Source organism: Leptodactylus fuscus, chromosome 4 (genome assembly GCF_031893055.1).
Source record: "Leptodactylus fuscus isolate aLepFus1 chromosome 4, aLepFus1.hap2, whole genome shotgun sequence".
Taxonomy (NCBI): Eukaryota; Metazoa; Chordata; class Amphibia; order Anura; family Leptodactylidae; genus Leptodactylus; species Leptodactylus fuscus.
The window spans coordinates 42,291,306-42,307,588 of record NC_134268.1 but is presented as its reverse complement, the minus strand read 5'-3'; the positions used below and the strand labels follow the sequence as shown (position 1 = coordinate 42,307,588).

The window sequence follows — 16,283 nt, the reverse complement described above, 5'->3', positions numbered from 1 at the left end:
CACTTACGCTTCCACTTAAAGGGGTTGTCCAGTTTCAACAAATACGTTTTAATAGCAGTTTACCACCTCGCCCAAGCATAATCAACTTTAACCTCCATTTTTATAGAGCACATTACAGGGATCAACAACTTAACTTTGTTATGTATGTCACTTTTTAGATCTGAAAAAAAACATTTGATGTTTTATGCAAATGATGTAGTTGGTGCATTGTGGGTGGATCAGCACTCTGGAGCATTACTCTCACCACTTACACCCCTACCATCTCTTGCCTGTTCCATCCCGTACATTGATAGATAATCCGTCCACTGCTATTACATCGCCAATTCTACTTGAGTGGCAAGACCATGGGCTATATCTGAAATGACCATGGACTGTCCATCATGTGAACATAGGCCATACATCACATGACCATGGACTGACAAACACTTGACCATGAACCATATATAACATGACCATTGTCTGACCATCATGTGAACATGGGCCATACACAGGGCCGCCGATAGGCCAGTACTACTGCTACTGGCATCAGGGGCCCGGCCAAATTTAAAAATGGGGGGGGGCCTGGGCCCCCTGGCGCCGGCAGCAGTCATTGTATGTCCTGTTTGTTTCAACTCAGATCTGCGTCCAGAGGACGCAGATCTGAGTTGAACACATATGCGGCTGAAGCGAGGAGCTGACCTGTGTCAGCTCCTCGCTTCGCCGCTGCGCGCCTCTCTCGCTGACACATATGCGGCTGGCTCAGCCGCATATGTGTCAGCGAGAGAGGCGGCAGCGGCGAAGCGAGGAGCTGACACAGGTCAGCTCCTCGCTTCAGCCGCATATGTGTCAGCGTCAGCGAGAGAGGCGGCAGCGGCTGAAGCGAGGAGCTGACCTGTGTCAGCTCCTCACTTCGCCGCTGCCGCCGGCTACCCGGCAGTGTAGACGCGATGTGATGACTGTGCGCCAGTAAGAGAGAGAGGCGCGCAGAGAGCATCGGGGGAACGAGGAAAAGGTAAGTGTAATGTGTAATGTAATGTGGATTATGTGGAACGTGAAACTGGGGGCAGATGAAGGAGAGGACATGAATCTGAGGGCAGAGATGGAGGGGACATGAATCTGGGGGCAGAGATGGAGGGGGGACATGAATCTGGGGGCAGAGAGGGCGGGTACATGAATCTGGGGGCAGAGATGGAGGGGACATGGATCTGGGGGCAGAGATGGAGGGGACATGAATCTGGGGGCAGAGATGGAGGGGACATGAATCTGGGGGCAGAGATGGGGGACATGATTCTGGGGGCAGAGATGGGGGACATGATTCTGGGGGCAGAGATGTGGGGACATGAATCTGTGGGCAGAAATGGAGGGGACATGGATCTGGGGGCAGAGATGGAGGGGACATGAATCTGGGGCAGAGATGGGGGGACATGAATCTCGGGGCAGATATGGAGGGGACATGAATCTGGGGGCAGATGAAGGGTGTATATGAAGCTGGGGGAGAGACGAAGGGGGGACATATAATTTACGGGTGACTGTAGGAGGATTATACAGTGTGCGGGCACATGAAAAATTAATGAGTGGGCGGAGTCAACATAACAGTGGGTGGGGCTAAATTTCCCGCGGTGTGCAAAGCGCGCCGCACATTTTATCCCTCTTTTGGTTCTTCAAAAGTTGGGAGGTATGGGTACAGGGGGCAATGGAAAGGTGTTAGAGGGTGGACGGGGGGGATTGTTGGGAAATCGGGTGTGCGACACTGCGGAGAGGGAACTGGGGCAATAATATATAATATATAAGTTTTTAGCTGGAGAATAATAATGATGTAGGCTATGCTACTAGCATAGCAGCCTGTTTGGGGGTGGGACTTTCACTTTAAAGTATTCACGTTGCGTTTTTGGCCTCCCTTGCCGGGATACGTTGGTAACCAGTCACAATCAGCTCCCCACTTATCCCTGCATGGAGAACTGCAGGCCCCCCTTTTTTTTAATGGCCAGTTCTTCGTGCAGGGATAAGTTGACAGCTGATTTTGACTGGTTTCCAACGTATCCCGGCAAGGGAGGCCAAAAATGCAATGTGAATAAACCCTGAGGATTTATTAGGAGGGCTCTTATAGATGGTGTTGGCTCTCTATAGGCGCTGTCACACGTAGCAGATTTTACCTGCAAATAGAATCTGATTAAGCCTTGTAATGCTGCTAAATAAAGGGAAATGTAATACAGAATTGGTATGTCGCAAAATAAGGTCGTTTTAAAATGGCGGGGGGGGGGGGCAGACACTTAGGCTGTATGGGGCCCCAAAATTCCTGATGGCGGCCCTGGCCATACATCACATGACCATGGACTGACAAACACTTGACCATGGACCATATATAACATGACCATGGAGTGGCCATCACATGACCATGGACTGACCAACACTTGACCATGGACTGGTTTTAATCAACTTTAAGTAAACAAAGAATGGTAGCAAGCAGAGCTCTAGAAAGATTTGTAATTTGATGCAAAAAGTATGGAAAACTGTAGAGCTTTTCATTATCCAAACAATACCAATTATTTGTTGTTGTATGTGATGAATGAAACCCAAAAGCCATATTTTGACTCTCCTCTGCAGTACTAGCTGTTACTGCATAAATAAGTCTCTTGGCTTTGTTTCCACTTTGAAAGCCTGTAGTATTAACAGACCATGGCTGTCATTTTGTTCCATTAGTTTCTGTAGAAAGCTAAGATTGACTTCAGGCTTTAAAGGAACATTGAATTAACCTATGTTACAGACTGCGCTGTATTTTGAGGCTTTGTCAATTTATTTGTGGTTTTCAAAGACATTTTAGAATTGTTGTCTTTAAAGGGTTACTCCCATCTTGGCAAATCGCTACTGGCTTGGGAATAACTGGATGGGACTTATGGAAACAAGCAAGCAGTACTGTTTGCCTGTCTCCACAAGTCCCACAACGGTGGTCGGGATTTGCAAGCATTTATTCCAGCAATGATTCACTGAGATGCAAAAAACCACCCAACAATGACACTGAGGGCGGGTTCACACCTGCGCCCGGTCTCCGCTTTGCAGGTTGGCAGTCAGTTTTCAAACCCATTCATTCAGTACAGTATGACAGTGACAATTTATTCTTAACCTGAAGACATGAGTAATCTGACAAGGACGGATGGTTGGTAAGAGGTGATGTTTGACAATCCCATTGTAAACCAAAATATCCCTTGACAAAGCCCTGTTGAGGATGAAAGGCACGTCGGGTGATGTGCACTCTGGTTACTACGGAAGTATAGGTAATGTGGTTACATGGTGTCCCATATATGTGTACATTTGAGTATATTTGTCTTCTTTAGGTGATTGGTGCCTGCTGAACTTATGTAGTGATTGTACCACACCTTCAGTTTTATATATAGTTAATTACACCTTCATATGTGTATATTTGTTGATACTTAATGTGGGACTCCAGAATTACAAGCACTTCGTTGATACTCTAGTACCTTCTTTTAACCTGGTCCTTGGGTTCATATGTTTCCCCTGTATTGTTACATTTTTGTGATATTTTTGTGACTTTTTTTGTACACATAATTTAATTGTATCAATAAAATGTATTGTTTTATTAATATACTTTTGCTGTGTGTTTCTCTTTTCATGTATTTGACAATCCCATTGTAAGGGTTTTTTTGTAACAGCCAATAATAATAATTTATTTATAAAATGCCAAAATTGTTGTCATTAATAAATGTTGTAATATAACTTATTAATAGATTTGGCTCCTTTTTGTTAATTTCTGCATTTCTTTATCCTTTGTGTGCCTACTGAGAGGTGACATATGTACCCTTTAAGTCTTTTGCAATGCAGGGAAGCTCTCAGGCATTATAAAAAATAGAATAGTGCTTTTTACGTCATATGACTGGTGAGATCACCTTTCTTATGACTCCAAGATCATAGTCCTATCTGTATTATTTCCAAATATATATTTATTTTAGTTTTTAGTTTTTTATTCATTAATAGAGATGAGCGAGTAGTATTCGATCAAGTAGGTATTCGATAGAATACTACGCTATTCAAAATATTCGTACTCGATCGAATACAACTCACTATTTACAGTAAATATTCTATTCAGAACCAGCGTTGATTGGCCGAATGCTATACAGTGCGCACTGTAGACACAGGAACATTCAGGTCTTTGGAGAAGGACTTGTAGCCTTGAGATTGCTCATGCTTCCTCACAATTTTGCTTCTCAAGTCCTCAGACAGTTCTATGGTCTTCTTTCTTTTCTCCATGCTCAATGTGGTACACACAAGGACACAGGACAGAGGTTGAGTCAACTTTAATCCATTTCAACTGGCCGCAAGTGTGATTTAGTTATTGCCACCACCTGTTAGGTGCCTTAGGTAAGTAACAGGTGCTGTTAATTACACAAATTAGAGAAGCATCACATGATTTTTCAAACAGTGCCAATACTTTTGTCCACTCCCTTTTTTATGTTTGGTGTGGAATTATATCCAATTTCGCTTTTTGACAATTCTTTTTGTGGTTTTCCATTGAAGACAAATTAAATGAAGATAATAATACCAAATAATTTGTGATTGCAATCATTTTCTGGAAGAACATGAGTATTATCTGACAGAATTGCAGGGGTGCCAATACTTTTATGTATCATTCATCTTGTCCATGCCATTGTCCTCGACCAATTTTTCTGTCTACTTATATTTTTTCTCTTTGTGTTATGGCATTAACAGATTTTGCTCTGTGTGACTAATATCCCATCATTAATAACTCAAGCAGCTAGTCAGAAGTATATAGTGTTATATAGAAGTAGACGCTCCTTACACTCACTGTCAGCTGTGAGAAGCTGAAGACTCCTCTCCTCTCTGTACTGTGAGAGGGGGCATTCCTTAATGCCCATGGATGATACTAAGCGGTGAGGAACACCCTCCAGTACTCGTCTATGGATGAGCACTATCAGGAGGGGAGAGGGTGTTCCTCACCACTCTCACAGTACAGTAGACGCTGCTGTGAACAAGGACGTTCCTGACTGACTGTCAGAAACACCCTTCTGACAGTGAAGAGCTATGGTAACGGCATCGGTAACTATTCACCGGAGGCACAGAACGTGAAAGCCAATAGTGCGCTGAATTCAGCGCACTGTCGGCTTTCTAGTGGTATATAAAACCGCATGTGCCCCAGGTGGTGAAAGGTCCTCTTTAGGACAGTGAAGAAAAACATATCCCTTGCCTTTCACTTTCTTTATTCTAGTTTTGAGGTTCTTGGTTTCTAAAGATAGAACCTCCCTATTAACATGGTGTGAACAGCAAATTTGAAAGGAAGGAGATACCTAGCGGAAACAACTTTAGAGAGCATTTTCAGGCAAAAAAAACTGTAACATTTTTAGATAAAGTGAATTACATTTGGATCCAGAATTACAAATTCTACTAAATATTGTCTGAAAACTTGGTTACCATTTTCTCTCACTCCTACCATCTCTACATATTCTTCTGGTCCAATGAGTTACTGCCTGCATGTCAATTCTATTCTGGAAATAAACTCTGTAAGCAAAAACCTGTGCCAGGGAAATGTTATTTATATGACATGAGTGGCCATTGAGTGAATATACCTACCAGAAAGACTCCGGGGTAGAGACTCGAAACACTGCTCAGAAATCTTCCCATATTTCAGGAGTAAAACTAGTATAGCAGTAAGTGTGTTCAAGCCAAACAGAAGGAAACAAAGAGCAAAAATTGTAGGTTAATAAATATTATAGTTGTAGTTGTCAGTATTGCTGTCCAGCGGTATCAGCTGGATGGTGCTACATTACATCCCATATTATGAAGATCCCTTCACAGGTCACCATAGCAACCATCCATCGTTCTCTGTTTCTCCTGCTTATTACCCAATGTCAGTAAGGTTAAATTCACTCCACAGAACTCCTCTAGGCTTTTTGTAACAGGTCTGTTTGTTATTTACTAGACCACCTTTGTTATTTAAGGAGAAGAGAAATGCTGAGCTATGTGATATAGATCTTAGGAGAAATAAATCTACAGATTAGTGAGAAGGTACATGTCTTTAGCGATAGCAAACTAAGTCCCTATAAATTCCAATGTTCCAGCATTGCAAGGTGGTTTTCGGAAAAGAGGAAGGGGGATCTTCAAGCATAATTCTTTGGACACAAATTTGCATATAATTCAAGCAACTGTCCCTAAAAATGTATGGCAGGACCTACGGGGATCATTCCTTTATGTACGGAGATCCTGCTTCTTGGTTTCTCTCTGTCTGGTGACCAGTACAACACATAGGTGGACCACTACAGTAGTGGTTACATACGGAGCCCAATGAACCCCATTGAATATACCGGGGTCCACCAGATACCAGACTTTTTCAAACTGTACACTAATTTCAGGTGGACATTACAATGCATTCTCCAATACAGACCCCAGTGCAAAAGTAAACGTTGCCTTAAGTACAATGAAAACAGGGAATCGGGGGCAGTTTGAGGCAATGCTCCTGCCTTGATGTAAGTGAAAAAAAAGACTATAAAAGTACAAACACATTGGTTTACCTGTCTTCAAAGGGTTTTCCTAGGAAGTTGTAGACCTAGTCTTGTGATAAGTCATCATTATTAGAGATGAGTGAACACTAAAATGTTCGGGGTTCGAAATCCAATTCGAACAGCCGCTCACTGTTCAACTGTTCGAATGGGTTTCGAACCCCATTATAGTCTATGGGGGGAAATGCTCGTTTCAGGGGTAGGCAACATTCGATCAAATTCTACTTACCAAGTCCATGAGTGAGGGTCGGACTGGATTCTTCTCCCTGCACAGTGTCCCCACGTCCTCTTCCGGCCTTGAATTCACTCTGCTAGGCATCGGGCCTGGGCAGAGCTGACTGCGCATGCCCGCACCACAAACAGACATGCGCAGTCGGCTCTGCCCAGGCCCGATGCCTGACAGAGTGAATTCAGAGCCGGAAGAGGACGCCGGGACACTGTGCAGGGAGAAGACTTCTAAAGGTAGGAGAAGAACCAGCGTTGATTGGCAATGTATAGCATTCTGCCAATCAACGCTGGTTCTGCATCGAATCTTAACTTCGAACAGCGAGTGGTATTCAATCGAGTACGAGTATTTCGAATACCGTAGTATTCGATCGAATACCTACTCGATCGAGTACTACTCGCTCATCTCTAATCATTATCAGATCAGTAGGGGTTCAACAGTAAGCCCCCTCACTGATCAGTTGTTTGAAGAGACTGCATCCTTTGGATGAATGCTATGGCCTCTCCACTTCCAAGCATAGTGCCTTATTCTGTATAGTGGATATGCATGGTATTAAAGCTTAGCCCCATCCACTTGGATGTTATTTAGAGGCAGAAAGCGTGTGTGACCAATAAACATGACATTGTACAGTCCTTCAGTCTGTACATAAAATGTTATAGTTAGTTATATGTATACAAGATATTTATATCCAATAGTCTTATACTGTTTATAAAGTTTTGCAGTATTTGAGATATTTAATATAGTGGCTGTAACTGGGATATACCATTTTAACTCCTGTGAGCTGGAGTGGTATATCTTACAACACTTTGTATGAGGTGGGAGGAGTAGGGTTGAGCGATTGGGATCGGAAAAGATTGGATTCCGATCAGCGATTGAGTAAATTTCACGATCAGAATTCCAAGCCTAATCTTTTCCAGTGGGATCGAGGTCAGAGGTTATCTCAAGATTAGCTCAACCCTATTCATGTATATATCATTAATGGGGTTGAACGATTGGGATCGGGAAAGATCAGATCACGATTGTGATCGGCTGGAAAATAATCAGAAATCGGATTTTAAAATCGATCCTGAAATCTCAAAATCGGCTCAACCCTAGGGAGGAGCCTAAGATAGCTCGGTTTCCTCAGGAGTTGAATTAGGAGTGGGTTCCAGTAGGGGTTTGTTAACATGATGGAATTTGTTGTTGATTTTGAAGCAGACTCCATTTTCCTGGACCTTCCACAGACCAGAAGATCAAAAGAAAAAAAACTTACGGCACATTACAAATAGCAATGGATCCTGATGGACCCTGCTTACTGTAATGGAGACCCTCAGGTGTAGGTTATTTTTAACAGATATACAATAGTCAAAAGTCACCCTTGCAGGATTTTTTTCATTTTCTGTTGGACACTGTGGCAGAGACCCTGAAGCAGATGAACTTAGCCTAATACAGTTGCCATCGCTGACAGTCCGTAGCACTTTGTTCACGCCCCGGTAGAATTTTTGAAGAGAGCACAGGGTAGATCTCCTGCTGATCAGGCCCAGCATTAGCTAGTAGTCATCTAGAGAAGGTCAGGGTGGGTGTAACATCTTTAGTCCTATTTCAGACATCTCTATAACAGTAAAGTTCCTGCAGATAAGTTGGGAGGAAGAACACACGCCTCTAGGAAAGATGTCTTATAGGTTTCTCAGTAATTGCAAAATGAGACCATATGGGACTAAAGGATAGGAGGAAATGGAGGGGGAAGTTATGTTACTTATATTTGGTGTTCCTTTAATTGTGGATCGGATATTTTTAATATTCTAGTATCCAATATATAAAAACCTACATAAACTAATAGAAGATAAAAGTGATAAAATTAGTAATACACTCAAATTACTGAGCAGAGCCTCGTCTTGTTGAAGTTGTAGTTGTAGTGCCTTGTTATTCAGTGACATTGCACCTGACTAAGGTCAATAAAACATTAATCTGAGCAGGAAATTAGCCACTGTGGTCACATGACATGAAAACCCTGGGAAAAAAAAAATAATTTAAGGGTTCCAGATGTAACATTAACATTACAGTCGGATTGTCATTTGAATTACCAGGTGGCTCCTGCTTTCATTTGAATAAAAGAAATTGCTTTGCAATTCAAATGAATTGCTGGCACTCGCTGCCTCACACAAGCTCCCCTGCAGGAAGTCAAGCAGGCAATTACAACCATCATTACCACTGACCACTGTGGTCCAGCTTGTTGATGGCCATTTACCTACAGTGAAAAGTTGAGGAATGACCACAAGTGCAGGGACTCCTTTGTAGCTAAAGTAATTTCTACACTCTTTCTTGTACATGGATCACGCAAGATGCTTCATAGTTATTAACTATTGTGGTGCAACACAGTGGATCCATGTCTCTCGAACGGGTTACTTAGGGGTCATTCAGTTATTTTTTAATGACCAAGAGTAGCCAGGACCACAATAAACTAGACAATGACAACTACCATAAGCTGTCATTAGGAGGTTTACATTACATGGTCCCTGGTTACTCGAGGTCATCAGCCTTCTCTTAAAGGGAGTCTTTCACCAAAATCCATAATATTATCCCAGCTCTGCAGATAGATAGTTTAGGGCAGTGGTCCCCAACCTTTTTTATACCAGAGACCGGTTTCAAGCAAGACTATTTTTCCATGGTCCAGTATGGCAGGATGGAGGTGTGGCAAGGGTGGGGCTTTGGTCATATTGGGGCAGGGTTATAGGCAGGCTCCATCATTTGGATGGGGAGACACTCTTCTGGGATTCTTTGCGGGGCAAGTGGGTGAGACATTGAGCATCTGAGTGGACTTGATGAATCGGTAGACACTGAGGCTGGATACTTCGCCCTAGGACATGTTGCGATGATAGCGTGTAAACTATCGGGTAGTGTGGCATCCATAGCAGCTACAGGACGCCACGCTACCCAATAGTTTACATGTTACCAACGTGGCCTAGCGCAAAGTATCCAGCTAAGACTGAGGCCAGCCTGCCGCCCCACAGACCAGCAGAAAAAAACAACAACAGCCCGGTCCTGGTCCACGGTAAGGTGGTAGGGTAAGCTGTATCAAACTGTATTTTTTTGTATTTTTCGAGATATCACCATTTTTGTTAATATGCAATTGAATTCTTTGGAGCAATAAGGAAGATGTCACTTACCTATTTGGAGCAATGGTAACACTCTTATTGCTCCAAACTTGTCATTTGCATTTTGACACTCATTCTCAAGGGGAAAACACTGTTTTATTCAGATGACCCTAAATTGCACAGATAGTTTTTGCAGGAGAATTTTGGGGCAGAAACACAGGTTTTTAATGCAGTTTTGACAGTTTTTGGGAAAAAAATGTGATGTTCCGGTCTCATCTCTAAAACATTGTGATGGAAAAAAAACACTACAAAAAAAATGCATCAGATCAAAAAACGTTTCCTCATTTCTGAAGGAGATTATTTCCGCTAGCAGCCTGTGTGAACTTACCTTAATAAAACTACTTACCCCTCGTTCACATCTGTGTTTGGTAATCCATTCGGGGAATCTGCATGGGAACCCCCTGAACGGACTACTGAATGCAATGGCAAGCGGTGTGCAGTGAAAGCACAGACCCCATAAACTACAATGGGGTCTGTGTGCTCTCCGCGCGGTGTCTGCACGGAACATGCAGATAGAAAAGTAGATTGTGATCTACTTTCATGTCCGCATTATTTGTGTGGACGCAGAAAGCACATGGCCCACCATAGTCTATCGGGTCCATGTGTTTGTGCTGCACACCACTTGCCAGTGTGTTCGGTAGTCCGTTTCGGGGGTCTCCATGCGGATTCCCCGAATGTATTACCAAACACAGATGTGAATGAGGGGTTACTGCATTTCTCTTGCCTCCTTCCAAGCTACCTTCAGGAGAGACTGGAGCTGAATGGGGAAGGAGGGAAGAAACAGCCCCCTCTTTCAATACTGGACACAATTCTATCTGCCATCCAGATCTGTTTCCTACCGCGAAGAATAGCAGGAAAGGGTCAGACATCTGTGACGCTAGGTTCACACTAGCGTTCGGGTCTCCGTTCTGTGGTTTCCGTCTTCTACATGCAGAACACGTAAACCTGTCAGACCGGGTCCGGCCGTGAGCGGTGGTGAGCGTTTTATGCTCTCCGCCGCAAAACTGTTTTTTTTTTTTTAAATCGGACACAGAGTACTGCATGTCTGACTCGTCCGGTTTTAAAAAAAAAACGTTTCGCGGGGGAGAGCATAAAACGCTCACCGCTGCTCACGGCCGGACATCTTTCAAACCCATTCAAATGAATGGGTATGAAAGAGTCCTGCAGGTTTCCGTCTCCTGCCTCTGTTTTGTGCAGGAAACAGAAACCTGCAGAACGGAGACCGGGCGCAGATGTGAACGAGCCCTGACTGGTCCACTGAATTGAGATGGTTAAGAGTTATAATAAAGAGATCAATCAAATCTTGAGCTGCCATATCTGTACTTTTTATTATTTTTCTAGTGAACATTGTAAAAATTACAAATATTTAAAGAATGTTTTATGTGAGTAGTGAAAAAAATTAAAAATACAAAACACCACAAAAATCCTTTACATGAGTGTATACAAGTGATGCAAGCTGCATCAGCAACAAATGAAGAATTCTTGTACGTGCTGTAGGGGGTCCAGCTCACACAATGGTGGTGGGGTGGGGGTCAGCAGTGACACAGTTCACACAGGCAGTAGGTTTCAACTCCAAGGGTGTTTTATTCAGTTGCTTAAGCACAAAAGAAAACATAAGCTTGTCCAACTCTAGCTATACCCCAACATACCTTACTAACCTAGAGCAGGTCAAAAACCACATAACCAAATGTAGCAGCAAACCGTCCCAGGAAAGCTTTCTCTTCCCCCATGCTGCAAATCTGTCAGCCCTCCTTTTACCAGGCTCCTTCCCCAGTAATGAATTTCAGGAAGCCTCACCTGAGAAAACCTGGGTCTAGTGAAAAACCCAAAGTGGATCAAAGATGTAGACTGGAAGATTCCCGCTGCCAAACTGTCCTCCAGTGCAGGAAATCCAGTCCATGTAACTTAATTAAAGAGCCCTGGCAGACTCTGCTAAAGAAACATATGTAGTCCTGGATTTCCGTTACCCTACCTGGCTGAGGAAACCAGGTGAGATATCCACTCCATCCACAACTTCACCACAGTGTTTAGCCTATACTTTTATGGATGAGGGGGCTGTCAGAAACAATTGTCTCCAAAGGTCTACCGGTATGTGTTATCTCTGACACGAGCTTTTAAAGGACTGCACCATTAACTTAGCTCCAATTTGGTTAAAGGAGTTTTCCAGACCCAACCGAGTTTTCATGCTAAGGATCTAACCACAAGATAGGTTCTCGGTATATGATTTGTCTGCGTCCGGTACCCCGCACAGATCAGCTGCTGAAGTTCTCCAGAACCACCTCTTTGCAGTGGGTGAGGCTGCTTGAATACTTATTAATTCCTCAACTAGGAGTGGTGCTGTATGCACAGCTGGTTCACTAGCAGCTTCTGGCACTTGGAGGCTGCTGGAAAAGCTGATCTGTGCAGGGGCCGACAGATCACATACTCATGTATGAAGATTTGTTTTGAGGTTGGAAAACTCCTTTTGGCCAGGGACACATGAGATGGAAATGCCGGCAGTTTCCCCATAGGTATAATTGTAACAAAAATTCAGAGCAACAACTTTCTGTCTAAAGCTCTATGGGAAGGACCGCAATGTGTTTTTTCCCGCAGCGCTTTATTGCTATGGGACGTCCAGTGGGGCTTTAGCCTAAAGGAGTCCAATTTTTCTTAAAATAACTTTATTGCAATAGTGTAAACTTGAAAAGCTCCATGAAAGGCCACTTATCCCCTGATAAACCTATCTGGACGTGTCCTATCAGGAGGAAAGGTAATGAAGGACATATCTGTAACGAAGCATAAAGTAGTGACACAGAGCTTGGCTTCATTCTATGTCATTCACTTTTTGTCTTGCTATAGTATTTTTTATTTTTATAAGATCACATTTTATTACTGTAGGTGTAACCTAAGCCAAGTGCCCTCCTACTCCTGAACAGTGGGCTCTATTCATCTCTCTCACGGCTGATTGACAGCTTTCTCTCTATGCTGTCCATAGGCTGTGCATAGGGAAAGGTTGTCTATCAGCAGTTGCTGAGCGAGGCAAACTTGCAGCCCATGTATATAAAAGTACAGACACATCATTGCAAAGATTCCCACATTTGGCTTGGTTATGTCTAATAAAGTATGATTTTACGAAAACTACCGCCAGGCATCTAGTAAATGGCGCCCTAATCAGGGTGTCTATCATTATTTTATACTGTCCTCAGAGCGGCATAAACATGGTGACAGATTCCCTTTAACTATGACATGTATCCAATTATACTTTTAACATGCATAAGCTGGCATACAGGTAGGTGACAGCAGGCTGAAAACGCGTTGTCTTTATTTTACATAAGTACATTTTCATCTATAATGGCTTATGTATATATATACGGTATATATTGTTTTTTATTTCATTTGGTGTCACATAAATATTTCTGATTGTTACATCCTTTTCCAGTCTTGTCTTCAGAACGGTTTGAGAAGCGACTTGCTACTCAGTGGGAAATGCTCATTATCTTCCACAGAAGCGCGCTGGCGCACACTCAGGCATGTTGCCTTCCCTCAGTCGTGATCTCCTGGAACAAGTAATGAGCTTTTTTTTTTGTTTTGTTTAAAATACTTTGCTTTACGCCTTTAACAAACCAATTGTTTAATTTAAGAGAATAAATTACGTTTTCCCAGGAAAAAAAAATCATTACAGTATTGTAAAATGTCCTGAAATCTTTTCAAGAAAATCCTAAGATAACAATAGGGAAATCGTCATGTGACTATCTTCACTTTTAGAGTCCAGATACTATAAATTCCCTTGCTGATACTCCATCTCTAACCACATCATTTTTTTTTTTACTTATCTGATATCCCATTGTGCAAAGATCTCTTGCGTATTCCCGGTGTCACCCAGGGCATGATGTTATAGTCTCATCCTCAAAGAGTCAATGTCTGGTCTTCTCATGAAAAAGACTGTTCTTCTAGGTTCACACCTGCATTTGGGTTTCCGTTCTTCAGGTCCACTTGGGCACTCAGAAAGTGGAAACCTAATCCACTTATAAAGCGTTTACCTGCGGAACAATAATGGGGTCTGCGCGGTTTCCAACCGAACAATGCAAAGGGAAAGTCTTGCTTGCAGGACTTTTCTCTCCAAATTTTTCAATCAGAATGGGGACAGAATCCTTGAATTGTGTTCAAGCACAGATGTGAAGCCAGCCTTCGACAGTATACCCTTAGTAACCCTCCTACTTGATAAAACACTGCATCTATAGTATGATCATAACGCTGTCGCTAGGGTATTGCTTAGAGCCCTGGATCACTGAAGACACTTGGAACAGCATAGTTATTATGGTGGTGGTGTGGTCTAGGGCCAAGGGAATTAAGGCTAGCAGTAAGGGCACTGTTGGCCTGCTGGAAGGGACCCCATCAGGTGCTGTGTTGTGGGCAGTATTAGTTGCCATATAGTATTGCATCCAAGGCGCCAAAATAAAAGAAACACCTGTCAAGAGACATTTTGGAAACTACCCCTTTACAGAACTTGTCTAGGGGTGCGGTGACCATTTTCACTCCATGTGTGTTTCATAAGGGGTTGTGAAATTGTAGAATTATTTTTGTTTGCCATAATACTTTATAGGGGGGATACATACTTTCTCTTGAATCAGAAATAATCTGTGAGGCACTGACCTGGAACTCCCAGAAATCTGTGGCCAAGGAGAGTCCCTAATGTTTCGGCTACCTCTGACCTAGTTTGGTTATGGCTAGGTGCAAATCCAGGAACGCGGGAAGAAACGGATTGGGAAACTTTCCCTAACAGACTCCCTGACTGAACCTGCCTAATCTCTGAGTAACGTCCTTAAGTACGCCCCTCACTGGAACCTAAAATAGATTCCCTATAGTTACCTTAACAGCGGATTGAGATGAGCAAAAAAAAACCAAATCAAGTATTACTAGTAGAGATGAGCGAGTAGTATTCGATCAAGTAGGTGTTCGATCGAATACTACGGTATTCGAAATACTCGTACTCGATCGAACGCTACTAGCTGTTCAAAGTTTAAGGTTCGATGCAGAACCAGCGTTGATTGGCAGAATGCTATACAGTCTACCAATCAACGCTGGTTCTTCTCTTACCTTTAGAAGTCTTCTCCGTGCAGCGTCCCCGCGGCATCTTCCGGTTGGAATTCACTCTGCCTAGGCATCCGGCCTAGGCAGAGTCGACTGCGCATGCGCAGTCGGCTCTGCCTAGGCCCCGATGCCTAGGCAGAGTGAATTCCAGCTGGAAGACGCCGCGGGGGCGCTGCGCCGGGAGAAGACTTCAAGGAGAATCCAGCCGGACCGTCACTCGTGGACTTGGTAAGTATAATTATATCGAATTTTGCATACCCCTGAAACGAGCATTTCCCCCCATAGACTATAATGGGGTTCGAAATCTGTTTGAACAGTCGAACAGTGAGCGGCTGTTCGAATCGGATTTCGAACCTCAGACATTTTAGTGTTCGCTCATCTCTAATTACTAGTAGTGGCAGATAACAGAGAACAATAGCTGTTAAGTGTAGTCAGGCAAGACCAGTGGTAGATATCGGTGAGCACGAGAATACAGAAATAATCAAGGAAATTAAACAGGCAAGGAACAGGAAGGGTAAGGGAAAACAAAGATTAAGGAAAAAGTTATATGGAACCTGGAAGTTGCAAAGAAGACTGAGTGCTATAGCAGGCACATGAAATTGGGGGAGGGGACCTAATTAGGATCAGAGATACAAACCCCAGCCTTCACAGATAGGAATGACTGGCCAGACAGTCTGCCAGTCAAATAGGCACCAAGGAGACAACTTAACCCCTTAAAGTACTAGATACAGCCAGAGGAGTCTCTGGTACGCCTCCAGGGCATGTGCTGCGTAGCAGGAAGGCCGCGGCATCCCCGAATCCTGACATAACCCATATGTGATAACAAACTGATATATGGCACATGGTTTTCAGGTTCTATGTTGCATTTGCAGAGTCCCTAAAATATCAATAAAGCAGAAACATCCAAAAGTGACCCCATTTCAGTAAACTACGTTCCTCAAGCTTTGTATCTGGGGTTATAGTGAATGATTTGACCCACAGGAGTTTCAAAGAATTTATTAACACTTGGATGTAAAAATGAAAATTACATTTGTTTCAATAAATTGTCACTTTACTCTAATTTTTTTATTTTATTTTCGCCATTTATAAAGCAATAACCCCTTTGTGGTCTTAAATAGAGATGATCGAGTACTACTAGCTGTTTGAAGTTAAGATTTGATGCAGAACCAGCGTTGATTGGCAGAATGCTATACATTGCCAATCAACGCTGGTTCTTCTCTTACCTTTAGAAGTCTTCTTCCTGCGCAGCATCCCGCATCCTCTTCCGGCTCTGAATTCACTCTGCCAGGCATTGGGCCTGGGCAGAGCCAACTGCGCATGTCCACGCGGGCATGCGCAGTCGGCTCT

At 43.2% G+C, this 16,283-nt stretch overlaps 1 pseudogene; it reads left to right on the top strand.

Moving 5' to 3' along the window:
- The first annotated feature begins 708 nt into the window (after positions 1–708).
- Positions 709–823, top strand: LOC142201722 (small nucleolar RNA SNORA17; annotated as a pseudogene).
- Positions 824–16,283: the final 15,460 nt, after the last annotated feature.